Below are 5,194 nucleotides of genomic sequence, written 5' to 3'. Positions count from 1 at the left end.
CAAATCAAGTTCCCTTGAGCAGTCCAGTGCTATTTATTAACAATTTCCTTATACTCCAAAATTAAAATCACATATCTAATTTTCAATTACACGTTTCAGAGTAAAAACCACAAAACCATAGAACTTGGGGATAGTGGGTCAGAAAAAAAATAAAACCCCACAAAGCTAATGTATGCCAGATTCTCTTACATGCACTTTAAATTAATCCACAGGTTGTCACAATGGGTACAAAACTGCTGAACACTACTAATGTATTAGTACTAAGAGTTTGATTTACTTCATCTTTATTTATTTTTAAATAGGAGATTTAAAGTCCCTTACTACTCATTGCTGGTTTTTTGGGTCAAAGGTTCAGAATTGTGATATGTCACTTGGTCACACAAGATGAGGTGCTTCCTTCCGGGGCGATTCTACCCAAGGCACAGATGGTCTCTACTAGACTGCTCTGGCCCCAGGATCCCTGAGCCCGTGCCTTTCCTCTGGCATCTGTTTTGTAACCCACTGCACCACTCGCCCCTTGGGCATCCTTTGAATTTCTCCTCTATCCAGTTTTCACTGTAAACTATTCCAGCTTTCTTTAAGTGATTGGGTAGATGGAATTCTCCACTCTGACCCAGGTGGCAACTAACTGTTCCTGCATCAGTGGGATAAATTCACTGCATCTCTCTTGCCCGTGTGGACCATGCATTTCTTTTGCATTTTTCTCTGCCTCTGACCATACCTCATTAGGGACCTTGTTGACAGCCTCATGAAGGCCAATCTGTGAAAACAGCTCCTCTCTCTCTCTGGCCTGTCAATCCCTTAACAAGACCCTCATGACTATTCTGAGCACTACGCTTGTCACGGGAGTGGGACCTAGCTGCTGTTTCTACCATCAGTGAACCAGCTCAGGACTGTCCCATGGACCCAGGGTCAGTTCTCAAAAAGTGCAGTCACTTGGCTGAGCGAGGTAGCGGGACAGAGAAGAGATTAGATCCCCTGAAGTGGTGAGGAGAGATTGGAGGCTTTGCCAGTTCTTTGGCCTATGCCAGGCCCTCCGGTGCATCCACGGGTGGCTCGAGCAGTGTGGAGCGCCTCTGAATCTAAGGCTCCGAAGCACTGACACAAACGTGGCCTTAGACTGGGGTCTGCCTGAGTCTCCGAGAGGAGAAACACAACCTCCTTCAATGGCAGTGCCTAGCAAGGATGAAGTCTGCCTGCCATTTGCCAGCTAGGTCACCTTGAGCAAATGACCTTCTCAAATGAGTTGGTTATGCTACTGTCCTCTCCTTGGCAACATAGTAGGCATTTAATAAGTGGCAGTGAGTATTGTTACTACAGTTCAAAAAAAAAAAAAACAGCTGTGGCTGGGCTTGGTGGTTGGTGCCTACATCCCAGCTCCTTGGGAGGCTGAAGTGGGAGGATAGCTTGAGGTGAGGAGTTCGAGGCTGCAGTGTGCTATGATTGTGCCTGTGAATAGCCAGTGCCACTGCACTCCAGCCCAGGCGACATAGCGAGACCTTGTCTCTATTAAAAAGTCACTGTGCTTTGTTATGTAATTTGAGACATTCTTAAAGAAAAATACCATTGGGGGTGGGGTGCCATCTTTCAATCTTTATGCTCTGTGGTAGGCCAAATAACGGTCCCCCCTAAAATGTTCATATCCTAATCTCTGCAACCTGTGATCGTTCCTTTACATGGTGAAAGCAACTTTGGTGATTGAAGCTAAGGATCTTCAGATGGGGAGATTAATCTGGATTATTTGGTGGGCCCCTGTGAGAGGGAGCAAGAGTATCAGCCTCAGAAGAGATGTGATGACGAAAGCAGAGGTTGCAATGATACGAGGCCACAAGCCAAGGAATGTGGGCAACCTCTAGAGGCCAGAAAAGGCAAGGAAACAAATCCTCCCTTGGAGCCTCCAGATGCAATGCAGGCCTATAGAACCATTTTGGGCTTCTGACCCCAGAACTGTAAGATAGTAAGTTCGGATTGTTTAAAGCCACTCCATTTGTGGAAATTTGTTCCAGCAGCCATGGGAAACTTATACATGGTCCATTATTCACGCCTCTGGGAAGGCTGATTGGCTCCCTGACATCCGCGACGCACCCATGTTAGGAGGCTTTCCAGAAACTGCCCTAGCTTCAAAGGCCTGAGCATTCAACGTTGGCCCTTGGGAGGCTGCCTTTGTCAGTGACTTGGACCAACTAGCCAGCTGAAAGACATAGGGGAAATGATTATAAAGCTTCAGTGTGTCTCAGACTCAGGAGCTAGAAGGCAGCCCAGCTCCAGGTAGGGACCAGCCATGGGAGCTGGAAAGCTGCTTTCTCCCCTAGTTTATCTGGGCCCCTCCCTGTGAGTGGGCTTCATTCTTCTCCCTGCAGCTCAGCTTTCTGTGCTCATGACTCCCCGTGGTGGCAGAGGCCAACTCCACAGTGCCCAGTGTTGACATTCCTCTACACAAAATACTAGTCCCAATTCCAGATTTCCAGGACCGCCTTGGTCCTGGCCTCGTCTGATACAACGATACTTGCCCCTGGGTAAGACTGGGGCCATTGCTCATGGTCTAGGTTGGGTATCACCTTTGGGATCATCCAAAAGGTGGCCTTGTAAGAACTACCTTGATTCATCAATTTTCACACTTTAGCCTCTCTGAAATTGGGATGTGGCTTACAGTTGATCTCACTTTATAATTAATTGTGTCTTACGACTGCCGTTGGCCAGGTAGCAGTCATGACTTAGTGTCATTGTTGCCCATTTGAGATAGGAATGTGAGTCCTAGCTGTTGTCTCAAAAAATTCTGTTAACACCTTCTGGTAAGATTGAGCACCAGTATCAAAATTTGCAGAATGGGTACCCAGAAAGAAAAGTCCCCGTGATGATGGTGTGGCACTCTCTTAAGAGATGCTGCATTGTCAGTTCTACTGATGGCACTGCAGATAATGGTGTGTGCAAAACAGGCACTTAAGGACTCAGACGTGGAATTCAGAAGAGTGGGACTCTGCAGTTGATGAAGTTTTAGCAAATGTGTTTTCCTTATACTATCCTTTTTCTCTATGTACATGATAAAAATGTCTAAGTCTCAATGAGCTTGTTAATAATGTACATAGATGAGTACATAATAAAATTCTAAAGAAAGCACTATGTTACACTTTTTCTTGATAGCTCATAAAATAATGGAGGATCTATAAATCTGATAATACCTTAGATTCAGTGAAATATGCCCTGTGGAACAGATTACCTGTCGACACCCCAAAGTCTTCTGGATTCTACGTTTGATGGAAGAGGAAAAGAAAGATTCATCCTAAATTTAGTCTATGTAATTCAGCCATCTAAGAGCTTCAAAGGCAATGTAAAGCAACCATTCTTATCACAGATTAACACACTTTCTTTTTTTTTTTTTTGAGACAGAGTCTCACTCTGTTGCCCTGGCTAGAGTGAGTGCCGTGGCGTTAGCATAGCTCACAGCAACCTCAAACTCCTGGGCTCAAGCGATCCTCCTGCCTCAGCCTCCCGAGTAGCTGGGACTACAGGCATGCGCCACCATGCCCGGCTAATTTTTATATATATATTTTTAGTTGTCCAGATTATTTCTTTCTATTTTTTAGTAGAGACGGGGTCTCGCTCTTGCTCAGGCTGGTCTTGAACTCCTGACCTTGAGCGATCCACCCGCCTCAGCCTCCCAGAGTGCTAGGATTACAGGCATGAGCCACCTCGCCCAGCCAACACCTACTTTCTAATCGCTCTCTCTAGCATCTTTAGTTTCCAGTCAGCTTTCTTGCTTAGAAATCTCCTTGAGTTCTACTTTTTCAACCAATAATGCAAATAGAGATTTTGCAAACTCTAATATCTGCAGGAGTTGGCTTCTGGAAACATGCTATTCTAAAATGGGCTGGGCCTGGCTCTGTGGCTCACGCCTGTAATCCTAGCACTCTGGGAGGCCAAGGTGGGAGGATTTCTTGAGGCCAGGAGTCTAAGACCAGACTGAGCAACAAAATGAGACCCTGTCTCAAACAAAACAAACCAAACAAAAAGATGGCTTGTGAACACTTGTAAAAGGATACATGGGTCCCTAGGCCCAGCCCAGTTCCATGTAGAGGAGGCTCTGCTTGATTAACTGCCTTCTTTTGAGGTTGGATACCAGGCTCTATGGAAAGAGCAACATAAAGATGCCTCAGTCCTTGCTGAAATTCTAATCTCTAATCCTAGTGGGAACAATGGGTGGGGACAGGGGAGTGGATGGAGAGCCCCACTGGAAGTCTAAGTGACTGTGTACACGAACGTGCCCACAGTGTGCTGGCTTGTGAACCTGATAACTTGCAGGGAAGTTTCTGCATGTTGTAAGGCCCAATTGTTGGTTCTGTCTTGGTCAACATTTTTCCTAAATGACTCATCAAACTCACAGTCATTATAGAGCCAAAAAATGGGAGAATTAGGGTCTAAAAAGATCTTAACAGGTAATAACAATGGGGGTAATCTTATAATATTTCATAGGAATAAATGTAAAACCCTGAAACTGGGTCTAGTGGGAAAAGAAACAAACCCAATTCCAAGGTGGAAAGATGTGGGTGGATCACATGGAAAAGAGACCAAGATTCTAAACTTAGTATGAATTGACAGTGTGGTGAAGCAGCTTAAAAGAGTTAATTTAATCTTGGCCTGCACCAATAACTTGGAAACTCAGAGCTGTTGGTGGCCACATTTTCTGCCAACATGGATGTGAAGCACAGAAAGCTTGTCTTTAACAAGAGGCAACTATGAAGCAATACCTACCGTGGGGAAGAGACCCAGCCACACATCAGCCCAATCCTGCAGGGAGATGAACTGTGTCCCTCTACCTCATGACACATTTCCCTTTTCTAATTCAAGTTAGCTCGAGTGGGTTTGGGATACTTGTGACCCAAGGTCCTATCCAATACAAGAGGATGCATGTTATTTTATAAGGAAGTGGGAGACATGGGCAGGACACAACCAATGATACTAAGTTGTCTGATAAAATCAGGGTTGAGGTTCATTTGAGACTTACTCTAAAGATCAGAATTAATGGAGATCTCCCCTTGTCCTTCCAGAATTTTCTGGGGGTCAGGGGAGGGAGGGAGCCTCCCAGATGGCCCTCACCTCAAGATTCTTTCTAGTCCTAAATGTGGGCCCTGTGGTGAAAGCAGCATTTAGAGAAGAAAGGGAGAAACCCCTGCTTATTGCAAAGATAATGGCAGAG

The sequence above is a fragment of the Propithecus coquereli genome, unplaced genomic scaffold, assembly GCF_000956105.1.
Source record: "Propithecus coquereli isolate 6110/MARCELLA unplaced genomic scaffold, Pcoq_1.0 Scaffold5, whole genome shotgun sequence".
Lineage (NCBI taxonomy): Eukaryota > Metazoa > Chordata > Mammalia > Primates > Indriidae > Propithecus > Propithecus coquereli.
This window is presented reverse-complemented; position numbering follows the sequence as displayed.